General features: G+C 42.9%; 1 protein-coding gene across 1 annotated transcript in view; it reads left to right on the top strand.

Moving 5' to 3' along the window:
- The window catches only part of crocc2 (ciliary rootlet coiled-coil, rootletin family member 2), a 296277-nt gene that overhangs the window by 48705 nt on the left and 231076 nt on the right, over positions 1-16496 (top strand). The gene's annotated exons all lie outside the window — the stretch shown is intronic.

Raw genomic sequence — 16496 nt, 5'->3', positions numbered from 1 at the left:
TGGAATACTGGACCAGTTTGGATTCCCTAAAGGAAAGAGGCAGTCCAGAGAAGGTTCCCTACACTGATACCAGGACGCCCACTCTTCTGCCCCTCAAACTGAATGTGAAATTCAGAAATGGGATGATCACTGCTCTCTTGGGTTGCCTTCGCTGAGATAATTATATAATCATTGCACCTTACAACATCGAGGATAGCCAGCTTTCATAGAATGAACTTGTCTAAGAAATTGTCCCAAAAACACTTATCAATTTTCAAATTGTATGTTAATTGACGTTCCTCTATCATTAACCAACTGATCTCTACACAGACTGGGGAGAGAATTTCCTTACTGGAGGCTATTCTTGATTTTGCTGATTATGGAAAATTTTGGATGGAGGATAACATTGAGAAAGGTAGAATATCATAAGATGTATGGTATTTAGAAATGTGTAGTTCCATCTCCAGTTAACGTGTTTGAGCTTCTGTAATGATATGGTTTGAGGGAAGACCAGCTTCAAGAATAACAAAAGAGATAAAAGACACTCGCAGCAGTGTGATTTTATATCCAACTTTGTTTTTGCTTTACACTACCAGATAAAATGACAAGGACACCTTAATGCAGTTTGGATGCAGCACTGAAGGTACAAGGGTTAGTAAAACTGCCCATTTTGAAAACCACTCAAATTAAACAATGCAAATTGAGTTATTTTACAGTGCCTGCCATGCTGAAGCATTCCAACAGGAAGCAAAATAATGACCTGGGAATCTTAACTAGAGATCAGTGAGTGCCAGGGGACTGAGTACAGCCAAAATGTTCCCTCTTCCAACACTGGAGCCAAGCACAACTGCCAAGGTCGTTTAGGGCAGCTTGCAGCCTGAGTGGAACAGCAAGTGGCCATTATGTCACGTCTTAACTTGGGGAGAGTGTGTTGAAGTGTACCTCCAGGCTATGTGTGCTGCAGTGACCCGAACTCATTAGCACTTTTTGGGTTTTGTAGGATCGCCTTGTTGGCCTTGTGCCAACTTCACCATGTCTTTGTTTTGTTTCCTTTACCTTTCTGTTTTAAGTCACATTGGAAAGGTGTTGCAACTTAACACCTGCTCAGTCTTCGATCAAATTCTTTAATATAGGACTGTTTTGAACTCGGGCTTTTAAAGGGGCCAATACTATTGGACCGCTAGCTCCATGGCTCTGATCAATCCACCTTAATGAGTCGACAAGCTGCTAAAAATGATCAGTCTATTGCAGCAGAGCAATGGATTGCATGATATAATGGTAGTGTACCCCTGGGCCATAAGGCCTGACTTTGAGTCCCACCTATTCCAGAGGTAATAACATTGCTCAGCAAATTGATTAGAAAATATGTATTAATGCCTTCTATTGAAGTGCTCACTTTCTAGTGCACAGTGCACAGTATTTCACAGGAAACTATCTTTGGCAATGTGAGTTCTTATCCAGGACCCATATGTACAGCTCAGGATTGTCTGTCCTGACTATCTCAAAGGACCTTAGCTCCTCTCTGTCAAAAAGGAGGCTGTTATACAGCTGTTTTTATTATTGTGTGGACAGTGAGTGGACAGAGTGTATGTTTCATAATAGGCAAAATGATGTGGATTTCTCAAGAAGATGCCAAATTGCAAGCCATGTATTTCAAAGACAAATAATAATTGGTCTTTTAATAGAGGAGAAAAACACTTGCTTGTAGTAGCAGCAAGGACTTGACTCAACAGAGAATTTAAAATCTGGTGACAGTGTTCCTGAGAATTTAGCCCAGGCATGTCTTGGTGGCCATTTTCTGCTCTCCTGAAGGGTGACAGCATAACCCTCCTTGCATCTATCTCTTATGGTATAGAATTCACTTTGTTAACTATCATATTCCACTGGGAGGAAGAGACTGGGAGCTGTGACACAAAAACACAAGGCGCCTCATGCTAGCTCTGCCCTTCAGTAAGATTGTAGCTCATCTGATTGTGGCCTCAACTTTACTTTCCTAACTTTTCCCCGTCTCCCTGCAACCTTTGATTCCCTTGTTCATCAAAATTTATCCAACTTCGCCTTTTAAATGTATTCAATGATCCAGTCTCCTTTACTCCCTGGAGAAGGGAATTTCAAGGACCAACAAACCTCAAAGCAGAAAAAAAATCCTCATCCATATTAAACGTGTGAATCCCAATTTATAAAACCTTTTGTCTCCTCGTTCGAGACTCCACCATTCTTCGACTTGTTTGTTGTTTGATTTGTTCATGACTCTAGTTCATGTTTTCACATTGGATATTCTCTCTCTTCACTGTTGGCTACCACTTTCACCCTCCATCCACATCTCTGGCAAAAGCTGACCAACATCATGAGTGATCATAAAACATCACTCCAAATTTCACCCTGTACGTGATCATTTTGCCATTTAAACAGACTCATGCCTATAAATCAAAATATCTGGTGCATACTCTGGATTATTCATTAATTCGCATGTAGCCAGTGCTGAAGAAAATGCTTCAATTTCAATATTCAATCAATGATGCAAGAATTCTGCTTTGCAATGGTCTGGCCACCTGGTAATTGGCGACATTGGGTAAGATGGGTGACGGTTAGCTCCCACTAAGGACCATAGTGGTAATTTGAGCATACAGCCAGAGAATCTAGGTTGTCACTGAACATTTTAGGTTGGTGTTCACAAATGAGAGGGACGATATGGGTATAAAAATCAGGGAGATGGTCTATGATATGGTTAAGAAATTAACATAACAGAGCAGGTTCTCAGTGGCAGGCATTGAAGTAGATAAATCTCCCAGAGCTGGATAAAATATATCCCAACTTGCTGAGTGAAACAAAGGAGGGCAGAGCAAGGGTACTTGCAAAACTTTTTCGACTCATGTCGAGCCTCAGTAGAGGAATGGAGCCATGTGTGGTCCCATTATTTAACAAGGGAGCAAGAGTTAAATCAAAAAACTATAAGCAGGTTGGTCTAACCTTGATAGTGTGGAAAAAATAGGAATCAATTCTGAGGGACAGAATTAATTTGCATTTGGAGACACAGGGATTAATCAAGGACAGTCAGCATATTATTGTAAAGGGGAAGACACGTCTGACCAACTCTAGTGAATTTTTCGAAGAGGTGGCCAGGTGTGTAGATGGGGGCAATGCTTTTGAGGTGGTCTTAGGTCCCTCATGAGGTAAAGAGGTAAAAGCTCACGGAATCCAACAAAATTGGCAAATTAGATCCACAACTGGCTGAGTGATAGGAAGCAGAGGGTAATGCTTGAGGAGTGCTTACTCACTAGAAGCCTCTCCAGTGGGGTCCCGCTGCGATCAGTGTTGAGGCCCTTATTCTTTGTGATTTGTATTAGTGATTTTAGAGTTGAATATAGGAGGGTTGATTAGTAAGTTTGCAGATGACACAAAAATTGGTGGGATGGTAAACAGTGAAGAGAATAGCCTTAGAGTACAAGAGGATGCAGACAAGCTGCTCAGTAGCAAATGGAATTCAACCCGAGTGAGTGTGAGGTGATGCACTTGAGCAGGGCAAAGAAGGCAAGGAACTACATAGTGAGTGGTAGGACCCTGGGAAACACTGAGGATCAGAGAGACCTTGGTGTGTATGTACACTAGTCCCTTAAAGTATCAGGACAGCTGGATAAAGTGGTAAGGAGGCATATGGCATATTGGTTACTCTATAGCTGTAGAGTATTGTGTGCCATTCTGAAATAAACATTATAGGAGGGATGTGATAGCACACATGGGATGGACAGGGAATAGAGGAGTTTTACCAGGATGTTGTTTTCCTTTGAGGAGAGGGGAGCAAAAGAGCATGTGATTAAGATGTATAAAATTGGGGAGGGAGCATAGATGGAATAGACAGGAAGAAACTCTTCCCCTTGACTGAGCAATCAATGACTGGGGGAACATTTGTTATGAGATAAGTGGCAGTAGGTTCAGAGAAGATGTAAGGAAATTGTTTTCACCCCAAAAGATGCTGGGAATCTGAAACTCACTGCAAAGCTAACAGAAACAAAAACAGAAAATGCTGGAAAGGCTCAGCAGGTCTGGCAGCATCTGTGGAGAGAAATCAGAGTTAATATTTCGAGTTTAGTGACCCTTCCTCAGAACTGTCAGGCTGTCAGTCAAGTGCTGAAAAATGAGATTAGAACAGATCAGCGGTTGTTTTTGACTGGCACAGTCGCAGTACAATGAAGGGTCTGTGCTGTGGGTCTCTATTGGATCTGTTGGTGATAGTTCACCTGGAAAGCTTTCCATAGTTCTCTCGAGCATTCACTGTTCCATGTATTGCTGCAGACAGTAGAATGTCCATGTTTCCACACTCACATTGAACAAGCACCTGCATGTATATATAAACACAAACTCTAAAAGACTTGTGAATGTTTTTTGCCTGAATTCATGGATTGGGTAATGAGAGTGTGGGAAATGATGGGAAGAGGGGGAGTTGAGAGGCAGAGGTGCAGTGTTAACAGCACCGAGAGAAGATATAACACTTTGCTCTAAAAACACTCTGCACAACATTTTAATGCAGAATTAATACTGTGCAGGTTATAATCTATCCGAATCCAAAGGGACTTGAATTTCACTCGTAATATACACAGTAAAGAAACAAGAAGTTCAAGTTCTATTTTCTACTATTATTTTCTGCTATTTTCTATTATGCAGTGAGTTCTTGGAGTGAGAATATCTTCAGAAGGCAGTCTTAAAATATTATAGTATAACTCGTCTTGTGATATACCCCCAAGTTTCAATTGGTGCAGCTAATTTGAGGTCTTCCAAGATTGTACAGGAATTATCTTTGAATGTAAATGATTATTTTTCACTAGTGCAGAGGACTCTCGATACCCAAAGCCTGATACTCGAAGCTGCACTCAGAGACTGTCACCAGCCAGACTGCATAAAATATACTTTCTCATAATGCATATTCTTGAAAAGAAGCCAAATCAGATAATAAACGGATATTCCCTTTCAAACACTGAAATAACTGTACAGATTGAAACTCTCTTCACTTTCTCTGATGCTTTGCTCTTGCGTTCCTGCCCAATGGCATTTGCTGGGGTTCCCTGCACCAGCATCCCCTCCCATCAACATCCCCCCGCCCCCATCCCCGATACAATTTGAGAAAAACAGACGATGGCAAGAGGGAGAGAAAATTCAATTATCCATCAGTACACAATCAGAAGGCATGTCCTATATTTCATCTGATCTTACAGCTTAGAAAAATAACTCTCTGATTAACTACACATTGAGTTTGAATGCAGCTATTTAGGAATGAGGCACTCAGGCTTGGAGCGTGGGAAGCAGGGGCTGTAGCCAAGGAAAACAAGATAAGGGGATATGCGAGATGGAGCTGAGGCTCAGGGATTGATTTTGCTGGGGGTGGGGTGGGGGTTGTGCTTGGAATTTTGTACACTATTGTGTAAGTGGAAATGTGTTGTTAAATAGACTATAGTAATTTCTTAAGCATGGTTAAAAAGGGAGAAATTTCTGCAAATAATAAACATGAAAACTCATGAAACACACAGCAAGACTCAATGGTCATCGATTGCTAATCTCAGCATGGCTCGACCATTGGCCTTATTGTTTCTTCTTTGCCGTTCAATTGGACTTTAAATGACCTGTATCTGACTCCTTCGACCTGTCTTTGCTTCATATTCCGTGATACCCTTATTCAACAATCTCAGTTTTCCAAGCTCCACTTGTACAACTGTTCACAACATTTTGGATAAAGACTTTATTCCTGATTTCAAATGAAATATGAAAAGTTATTTGGCCTCTGACATGTCCTTTCAGCCTCTCCATTACAATATTCATAGAATCACTACAGTATGGAACCCACCCAGACCCGTTCCCCTGCCCTATTACTCTACATTTACCCCTGACTAATGCACCTAACCTACTCATCCTTGAATACTACGGGCAATTTAGCATGGCCAATTCACCTAACTTGCGCATCTTTGAATTGTGGGAGGAAACCGGAGCACCCAGAGGAAACCCACGCAGATGCAGGGAGAATGTGCAAACTCCACACAGACGCCCAAGGTTGGAATCAAATCCGGGTCCCTGGCGCTGTGAGGCAGCAGTTTTGCATATAATGGAAGACTTGTTGCTCCACTACCTGAATTAGAAGATCATTTCAAAATAGACTTCCTGAGATTAAACTTAAATTTGATTTGTTTAGTTCTAAACTGTGGGATGCGTCATATTGCCAAATCTCAAAGGTTAAAAGAGATGAGAAAGATGGGTCAAGAAGATTTTATGATTAGCTGACACCAATTTTCAAGGATGTAATGAGAGAGTTCAGACTTGATTTCGACAGCTTGGAGATGTTCTGAGGAGAAAGACTACTGTGGGATAGTGGGATGTGGGAGGAGCACTGAGGCCTACAGAGAGAGAGAGAGAGAGAATTCCAGTATTCCATGGTCACTTTTTCTGACAAAGCTAATTCCTTGCCCTGTGTATGGCCCCTTAACATCCTCAAATACACAGAAGGTTATGTGCACAGCCCAGATCATCACAGAAGCCAACCCCCCCATCCATGGACTCCATTTACACATCTTGGTGCTACAGAAAGACTGCAGACATCTTCAAAGACCTCTCCCATCACGGTAATGCTCTCCTACAATATCTTCCACCAGTCAGAGGGTACAGAAGCTTGAAAAAACTCACTAACAGGTTCAAGGACAGTTTGTTGGCTGCTATTATTAGACTGCTGAATGGACTCTCTAACTTCAAATAATGTTGACTTTGCTAATATTGATCTTGCTTTGCACACCTCCTGTGCAGTGTAACCTACATGCCTCACTCTGTCTCAGCATCCTACGATCCATATGTCCTTGCTTACTGTGATCTGCCTGTACTCCTCGCAAGACAAAGGTTTTTTAATACTTTGGTACATGTGACTACAACAAATCAAATCAAATCAATAGAAATTGCTCATATGAACATTAAGAATGCGTGGCAGGAAGCTATTTAGTCACAGAAGCACCAAAACTATGCCTGAAACTATTATGTCCAGCTGTTTTTCTTGAAAGCACACTTCCACCTGGGTCTTGTAAATATTTGTGCTCTTTACAACTGTGGACTGAGATGGAAAAAAACTATTTTGAAACTTAAGGATGGCTGCAAATTTTTGGAAGTAAGAACTCAATACCTTTTGTGAACCTTGTTTACTGGAACCCACAGACAAGCAATGTGCAGACGAGCTGGAGCTGAAGAGTTGTTTACAATAGAGCTGTGGACTAGAGACTAGAGTAATAGAGCCATAAAGATGTACAGCGTGGAAACAGACCCTTTGGTCCAACTTGTCCATGCTGTCCAGATATCCCAACCTAATCTAGCCCCATATGCCAGCATGTGGCCCATATCCCTCCAAACCCTTCCTTTTCATACACCCTTCCAGATGTCTTTTAAATGTTGTTTTGTACCAGCCTCCACAACTTCTTCTGGCAGCTCATTCCATACATACAATACCCTCTGCGTGAAAAAGTTAAGCCTTAGGTCTCTTCTATGTTTTTCCCCTCTCACCCTAAACCTATGCCCCTCTAGTTCTGGACTCCCCTATGCCAGGGAAAATACTTTGTCTATTTATCCTATCCTATCCTATCATGATTTTGTAAACCTCTATAAGGTCACCCCTCAGCCATCAAAGCTCCAGGAAGAATAGCACTAGCTTATTCAGCCTCTCCCTATAGCTCAAATCTTTCAACCCTGGCAACATCCTTGTAAACATTTTCTGAATCCTTTCAGGTTTCACAATATCTTTCCGATAGGAAGGAGACCAGAATTGCACACAATATTCCAACAGTGGCCTAACCAATGTCCTGTACATTCGCAACATGACCTCCCAACTCCTGTACTTGATACCCTGAGCAATAAAGGAAAGCATACCAAACACCTTCTTCACTATCCTATCTACCTGTGACTCCACTTTCAAGGAGCTATGAACCTGCACTCCAAGGTGGCTTTGGTCAGCAACACTCCCTAGGACCTTACCATTAAGTGTATAAGTCTTGCTAAGATTTGCTTTCCCAAAATGCAGCACCTCACATTTATCTAAATTAAACTCCATCTGCCACTTCTCAGCCCATTGGCCTATCTGGTCCAGATCCTGTTGTAATCTGAGGTAACCTTCTTCGCTGTCCACTACACCTCCAGTTTTGGTGTCATCTGCAAACTTACTAACTGTACCTCTTATGCTTACATCCAAATCATTTATGTGAATGAAGAAATGTAGTGGACCCAGCATCAATCATTGTGGCACTCCACTGGTCACAGGCCTCCAGTCTGAAAAACAACCCTCCACCACCACCCTCTGTCTTCTGCCTTTGAGCCAGTTCTTTATTGAAATGGCTAGTTCTTCCTGTATTCCATGAGATCTAACCTTGCTCACCAATTTCCCATGGGGTACCTTGTCGAACACCTTACTGAAGTCCATATAGATCACATCTACTACTCTGTCCTCTTTGTTACTTTTTCAAAAAACTCAATCAAGTTTGTGAGACATGATTTCCCAAGCACAAAGCCATGTTGACTATCCCTAATCAGTTCTTGCCTTTCCAGATACATGTACATCCTGTCCCTCAGGATACCCTCCAACAACTTGCCACCACCGAGGTCAGGCTCACTGGTCTATAGTTCCCTGGCTTGTCCTTTCTTAAACAGTGGCACCACGTTAGCCAACCTCCAGTCTTCAGGCACCTCACCTGTGACTATCGATGATACAAATATCTCAGCAAGAGGCCCAGCAATCGCACCCCTAGCTTCCCACAGAGTTCTAGGGTACACCTGATCAGGTCCTGGGGATTTATTCACTTTTATGCATTTCAAGACATCAAGCACTTCCTCCTCTGTAATATGGACATTATTCTGGATTCTGGGTAATCCAAGATGAAGGACAGGAAATATTTCTGGCTCTAACAGCTGCTTCTTTTTTGAGGTGTTTTAGAGGCTGGAGGAGATTTCCTCAAATTCCAGGAGCAGCAATTACTGTTGCATTGTTTTGGAACTTAAGAGAAAAAAGTCAAAACAACAGCACTTTTAAAAGGGAGAGGAACAGACAAAGGCAGCACATGGTGAGGTCAGTGCAGGAGGGACAGAGAGAGAGAGAGAGAGAGAATGAAACCCACATTGCTAACTGACAGAGTTAGCAGTTACTGCCTTTGCTGTTTGAATTCATGTCTCGCTGGACCTTGGAATGCCTTTGGGAAAATTAAAAAAACAGTGAAATTCACAACTAAACCTTGGAGGAACCTGTTTGGGAGAGGTCATAGCACAGAAACACATAAGTTGATGTTTAAAGCATGACCATAAAATAAGTCTGCAGTAGTGAGTAGAGTGGGTTCTTTCTTGAATATATGTTTATTGAGCTATGTCTCATGATTAAACTTAAAATATAAGCCATAAGTATTAATTTAATGTTTTGTAGAGGAATAAGATGGTGCTATTTTCTGGGTCTGTAGATTGAAAGATGCAAAAATAGTCCTTAGTAGAGTGAAATGCTCCTCTTGTCGGATGAGGGAATTCAGGGAGAGTTTACATGTTACTGAGGATTATATCTGCAATAAATGCCGTTGGTTGCGAATCCTATCAGATCGAATGGATCGATTGGAGAGACAGTTAGAGGCAATGAGGAATTTACAAGAGCAAAGGGGTGTGATGGATGGCAGATATAGGAAGGAGGAAAAGTTGCAGAAACAGTCACATAGATGAGTTAACTCCAGGAAAGGTAAGAGAGGTAGGCAGGTAGTGCAGCTATCTTCTGTAGATATACCCATTTCAAACAAGTATGCTGTTTTGGAAAATGTAGGGGGTGACGGATTCTTAGGGGAATGTAGCATGAATAGCTAAGTTTCTGGTATTGAAACTGGCTTTAAGGTAATGAGAGGTACATTAGGTTCCAAGCGATCGATTGTTCAAGGGGACTCTCTAGTACTAGCTACAGACAGACGTTTCTGTGGCCAGCAATGAAATATCAGAATGGTGTGTTGGTTCCCTAGTGCTAGGATCAAGGATGTTTCAGAGAGGTGCAGAATGTTCTCAAGGGGTAGAGGGGACTGCAGGAGGTCATTGTACTGAGACTAATTATTAATGACAAAGGGCTCTCTGCTTGCCAACAACAAGGCGCTCAGTTGTCAGGTAGCTGAACAGCAAGAGAACGAGCAAATCAGTTGACTAGCAACTGAATAGTCTTGGTTCTCAGTCTAGGAGAAAGTGAAGACTGCAGATGCTGGAGATCAGAGACAAAAAGTGTGGTGTTGGAAAAGTACAGCTGGTCAGATAGCATCCGAGGAGCAGGAGAGTCAATGTTTCAAGCATAAGCTCTTCATTCCCGATGAAGAGCTTATGCTCGAAATGTTGACTCTCCTGCTCCTCGAATGCTGCCTGACCGGATGTGCTTTTCCAGCACCACACTCTTTGACTTAATTCTCAGTCTGTCCAGTCAGCCACTTGAAAACGGAAGAAAATCAGCTTATCTTGACCTCAGTCTTTGCTGCAAGTTGTGAGTTTGAATCAGATAAGTCAGAGACCTTTCATGAGTGAAACCACCATCCTATCCTCTTACAAACCAGTGGAAGCATTCCAAAAGTCCAGGTTGGAAGGAAATCTTTGGATCAGCAAGGACATCCCATGCAAACGGATACAATGGAACTCTTTTTACAGTTTGACAATCTTTCTGTATCTGTATGTATCTGGGAGAGTTTATTAGGGGTGTTTAGTTTCAATTTGTAGGATTTGCTTAGTTTAACTGTTGACCTGTCACTAAAATCAAACGATGTATAATAAATAGTAAATTCTTGTGAAGTAAAATAGCCATAGTCCCAGAGAACCACATGGCTGCTCTTTCATTGGAAATAGACTGGTGGTGAATTTAACTAGAAGGTCACCATGTCTCAGGGGAGGCAAGGGGTTGACAAGGAAGGATTTGACCTTCATGGTAACCTCAACCAGTGAGTACAAAGTTGTACACCCCAGTCCAACACCGGCATCTCCAAATCATGTCAACCAGTGAAGGAATTGAACCCATGTTGTTTGCGTCCCTCTGTATTCACAGACCAGCCAGCTGAGCTAACTGACACCTTTGTTAGGTACACATGTACCTGGTCTGTACCTCCTGTCAACCTGGGGCTGAAAATCGGGTAGTTTGGGTATTTTGCGAATTAATTTTTATAAACCTTTTGTGACACCTGCAGAAACAGTGGGATCGATTTCCCACCAGCTGAGTTTCACCAAGTTAGAAAACTTAAGAAGGCATCAGTGGCACACTGGTTAGCATTGCTGTCTCACAGCGCCAGAGACCCAGGTTCAATTCCCGCCTCAGGCAACTCTCTGTGTGGAGTTTGCACATTCTCCCCGTGTCTGCGTGGGTTTGCTCTGGTTTCCTCCCACAGTCCAAAAAAATGTGCAGGTCAGGTGGATTGGCCATGCTGAATTACCCGTAGTGTTAGGTGAAGGGGTAAATGTAGGGGAATGGGTCTGGGTGGGTTGCGCTTCGGTAGGTCGGTGTGGACTTGTTTGGCCGAAGGGCCTGTTTCCACACTGTAAGTAATCTAATCTTCTCTTACTCTGGCATTCAGTCAGTGATTTGGTGAGAATAACCCTGATCCCAGCATCCAATTGACTTTCTTGTGCATTGTTGGTTAGTTTAGGATGTGGTCCCATTGGCCCCACACATCGGGAAATCTCAAGCAAGATCGATGGTGAGAAACATACTGGCAGGTCACCCTATGTTCCCGCTGATGCAGTCAGAGGACAGGTGTTGTTGGTAATGTGCATTTATCAAAATTACTTTGAGCTGTTGGTTATGACATCTTTCAAATGAGACCAGCTGAGACCCCATCATTCCTCCTTGATGCCGTTTGTGGATCTTGCTGTGTACAAACTTGCCAACCATAATTCTCACATCGCAATAGTGACTGCATTTCAGTGATACGTCATTGCTGACAGAGACTTTCTTTAAGATATCCTGAAGTTTTGACTTGCGCTGTATTGTATTTTTACATTTGGAATTAGCAGTCTGGATTTTCTGGGTTTTTCGGGTGCACTTTGCCTTCAAAATCATACTGGAAAGTTCCAGTTTCAATGAGTAGTTTGTGCTGTGCTGGATATCACAGTAAAGCAGTCAGAATTCTCATAGGAGCACCCCCAAGGTTGGAGAGATAAACTAGTCACAGTTGCTCACCATTGATTAGCCTGTATATGTGTGAGGCTTAATCTCAGAGTGACTGCAGGATCGGATCTGACTCTGATGTCTTCCCCAGTGGAATAGTATGCTTGTCTTAATTACATTACCTTGTACATACATGTGGACATGCTAGGCAACAACTGGAAGCCATGACACCCCTAAGACATCAACATTTTAGGAGGAAGAGGAGAAAGAAATCAGAAGGGAGGAGAAAATGACATCAAATTGAATCAAGTGGGTTAAACACAACCTGATGCAGGGGGTAAAATAAATATTTGCAAGTAAAGGTTACATTGGAAAACCTTGTATTATAACAATTACCGAATTGTCCAATTACATCATTTCAGAAAATTCCTCAACCAGTTCTTTCAATGCAGAAATTATCCAACAGGAAAAAGAGATGTAATATGCACCTTCATGGCACAATGAGAGTTTGACCCTATGTGCCAAGTTTAGTCTTGCAACTATGCCACCATAGGGTGGGCACTGTGTCGCGACAATGAGCTGCCTTGGATAGGGAAGGTGGGGTAATACAGTGAGCAAGGCTCGGGGGCAATTCTTGCAGTAAAAGGGGCACCACCAGAAAAGGAGCTCTTGATGGGTGTATTTATAGCTGTAGGTCTTGCTTGGCCTTGGCAGGATTGATGGAAGAAGTAATAAGTTTTAAACCCGTGAACTCCCAGAGGCAAGGAGGCATTTCAGTAGCATTGGATTGATAGGGTCTGGTTTTAATCGCCACTGGAACCAAATAAAGATTATTACAATGATATAAAGCAGCTGACATGGTAGAGTAATTACGGCAGCACAGGGACATTTTGAACAATTAAAACAGTGGAGGCAGTGTTGTGAAATATTATCTGCCCGACAAGCGAAGATTAAACACAAAAGAATGTTTGTTTTTGAGGAATCAGAGTTAATCATGCCCTCTGCCTCACTGCGCCTTTTCCCCAGCACTCCCCCCGCCCCGGCACTCACAGAGAATCAAATTCTTGTAGTCCAACACCAGCTGTTTCCTGTTAACAACCTGCCTGCTGAGGATGAGCTGACTGTTTGCATTTGTCTCAGTGCCACCCCCTCCCCCACCCCTCCCCCTCAACTTTGTCCCTCACTGAAGGCCGTGTAGTTTCTTTGGCTATCAATTCTCCCTGACTCTGCAGAGCAATACTCCCTGTTTGAAGCAATTATTCTCTTGAGCTATTTACATTGCCGCCATGTCCTTCCAAAGTGCATACCTCACAGGTTAAGCCCTCATGGTAGCTTTCCAGCTCTCCCTATCCTTGTTCGTTGATGAAAGACAATGGCCTCCAATCAGTTCACTGACCCAATCACCATTCTGAGAGGCAATCGCGTTAGTCTTCCAGTGGTCATCCCAGAGCTTGTGACCTGCAAGCTTACTTGTTTTTGCAGTCTCTCTTGGTATTAGTGCTTTTCTAAATGTCCTGAACATTCAACATGGACTTTGAATGAGATAGGATTACCGTTGTTCAGTTTAAGGATTGTGCCTTTGCACTTTCTATGTTTGATCCACAACCTTTGACCTCGTACTAACATTGCTAAAGTCTTCACTTTTTGCATGGAGTGATACCAGTTCTTTGTTTTTCCCTTAGGTCATTCTCTGTTGCTTCCGAGAGGGTATAAACAGTTATAGTGGACCAGTGAAAAACCAATATACTATGTGAATTAAGACCAGTATACAATACTGACCCTGAAACCAGTAGCACTGGTCATTGGACTAGAAATACCGGTCCTTCCACCAGTAAGACTGGTCAAGGGGCCTGTTGTGATGCAGTGTGCTGGAAAGGTACATTAAGGCACAAGTCTGTATGCATTAAGTGTTATTGTCTATAGAAGGTGCTTCCCAGGCAGATTTTCCATGTTTCCTGGAGTCCAACTAATTAGACATAAAAGTCTGTATGTGTGGGTATATATGTTAACATCAGTTGTGGTACTTATTTGTGGATTTGAAAGATATTTTCTTAAGAATGGAAATTAAAGTATACAGACAATGTGGAAACATGACATTTTACAGAGTAAAAAAACACCAAATGGAACTACACACACCCTGGCTTACATTATCTGAAATATAAAGCTTGCTTCTTGTAGAATCCTTTGTCGGTTATCCCCTTGGAGCATAGATGACAGCCAAGGCAAGCTGCAGGTAGGCAGAAAAAAGGGAGTAATAATTAATGGTTGTGAATGCAACAAAGTCAGCAATGGGACATTAAGAGCTGAGATGTCGGTCAAAGACCCTGTTAAACTTGTCCAAGGCATGCAGGTGAGAGCACAGTTAAAAATAAAAATTGCAAAATGACTGGCAGGCATCAGAGGTGGACCAGGTGAGTTTGCACATTTTCTATGTGTCTGCGTGGGTTTCCTCCAGGTGCCCCGGTTTCCTCCCACAGTCCATACTGTCCAGGGATGTGTGGACTAGCCAGATTAGCCATGTTAATTGTGGGAATATGGTGGTGGGCCTGGGTCAGAGTGGGTGCTCTTCAGAGGGTCAGTGCGGACTCGATGGGCCGAATGACCGGCTTCTGTACGGTAGGGATTCCATGATTCAAACTGGAAATTCTGAAACTGACGTAAAGAAGAATCATGGATTTAAGTGGGAAGGGACTGGATAAAGAGAGAATAAAAAATTGAGTTAAGGGAGGAAGAAGCATTTAAAGCACAGGAGTGGGCAGAAACATTGGTCTGCCCAGGCAGTCCTGTTTGTGGGTTTTTGGAAGAAGGTCAAAGCAGGCTGCGTGGGCTGAGGGTCGATAAGCTTGGAGGTCTCCAGCTAAAGTGAAATTAGTGACTGTTGTGGACGCAATAGCCTGGGTTTCCTTGGGGTGGTCATGGTCAAGGGGGAAGATTGGCTGGTGCTCAGTCTCTGCAATGTAGAGGTCAGTATAACAGACACCAGCAGCACCACCTGTGTCTGCAGACCTGATTACAAATTCTGGAGTGCAGTCAGTTCAGAGGGAAATAGGTTTGAATCGGCGACAGTGGTGAGAGAAATTAAGGTGACAACGTTATGTCGACGGTTCTTAATGAACAGGGTCGAGTGCAGGTTAACGGCCGGTGGGAGGGGGCCAGATGGAGGGAGGGCATTGGAGGTTGGTGAAGGATTTTATGGGGTGGGGAGAGGACTCCTGCCCAAAGGAATGGGCAGGGAAGTAGACGCAACGGAGGGAGAGTACAACCCAAAATGTCATGCCTGAAATTCATTGAGGTTGTGGTGGAAAGGGATGAAATGAAAATCTTTGAGCACAGAATGGTCAGAGAGTGAAAGGTCAGAAACGATAGTAAATACTCGACAAGAGGTGGGGTTAGGAGAAAGGATGGAGACAGAGGGAGGGGAGGGGAGGAAGACGCTAGAACACTGTGAGTATCTCTGAGCTGTTGAACCTTGCGATCCTTAATGCCTGAAAGGAACGGAAAATGTTTCTTGTTAGAACATCGAAGAAGCTGGCAAATGGAGTGAAACTGGGAGGTGGAGCAGGGTAATCCTGGAATAGTGTGAGGCAGTGCCAATGAAAACAGAGGTCGGGCATCTGTATATGGTGGTGCATGGCACTGAGTGTGGATCTCAAGATGCAGTGAGAACAGTTGTCTGAGGAACGCTGAGTCTGAAACAAAAACAGAAATTGCTGGATAAATTCAGCAAGTCTGGCAGAATCTCTGGGAAGAAAGCAGAGTTAATGTTTTGAGTCCGGTGACTTTTCGTTGGGAAGTTATATTGCAGTTGCACAGGACTTTGCTGAGGCTGCACTTGGTTTTGGTCACCTTGCTATAGGAAGAATGTTATTAAACTGGAAACAGTGCAGATGAAATTTACAAAGACGTTGCCAGGATTCAAGGGATTGAGTTATAAGGAGAGGTTGGATGAACTAGAACGTTTTTCTTTAGAGTGGAGAAGACTGAGGGGTGACCTTCTCGAGGTGTATGGATCATGAGAGGCATGGATAAGGTGAATGCACTCAGTCTTTTCCCCAGGGTTGGGGGAATCGAGGACTAGAGGGCATCAGTTTAAGGTTCGGGGGGGAAAGAATAAAAGGGAACCTGAAGGGCAACTTTTTTTAAACAGAGAGTGGTACACGTATGGAATGAACTGGCAGCGTAAGTGGTTGAGGCAGTGACATTAACAACATTTAAAAGGCATTTGGACAAATACATGGATAGAAAAGGTTTAGAAGGATATGGGCCAAGTGCAGGAAAATGGGATTAGTGTGAACGGACATCTTGGTCGGCATGGACCAGTTTGGGCCAAAGGGCCTGTCTCTGTGTTGTAGGACTCCTTGGCTCTAACTGTTAACAGCTCAGAAAAAGTGGTATTTATTTAGTTTTTGGA

The sequence above is a fragment of the Chiloscyllium plagiosum genome, chromosome 13 (assembly GCF_004010195.1).
Source record: "Chiloscyllium plagiosum isolate BGI_BamShark_2017 chromosome 13, ASM401019v2, whole genome shotgun sequence".
In the NCBI taxonomy this organism is placed as follows: Eukaryota; Metazoa; Chordata; class Chondrichthyes; order Orectolobiformes; family Hemiscylliidae; genus Chiloscyllium; species Chiloscyllium plagiosum.
This window is presented reverse-complemented; position numbering and strand designations above follow the sequence as displayed.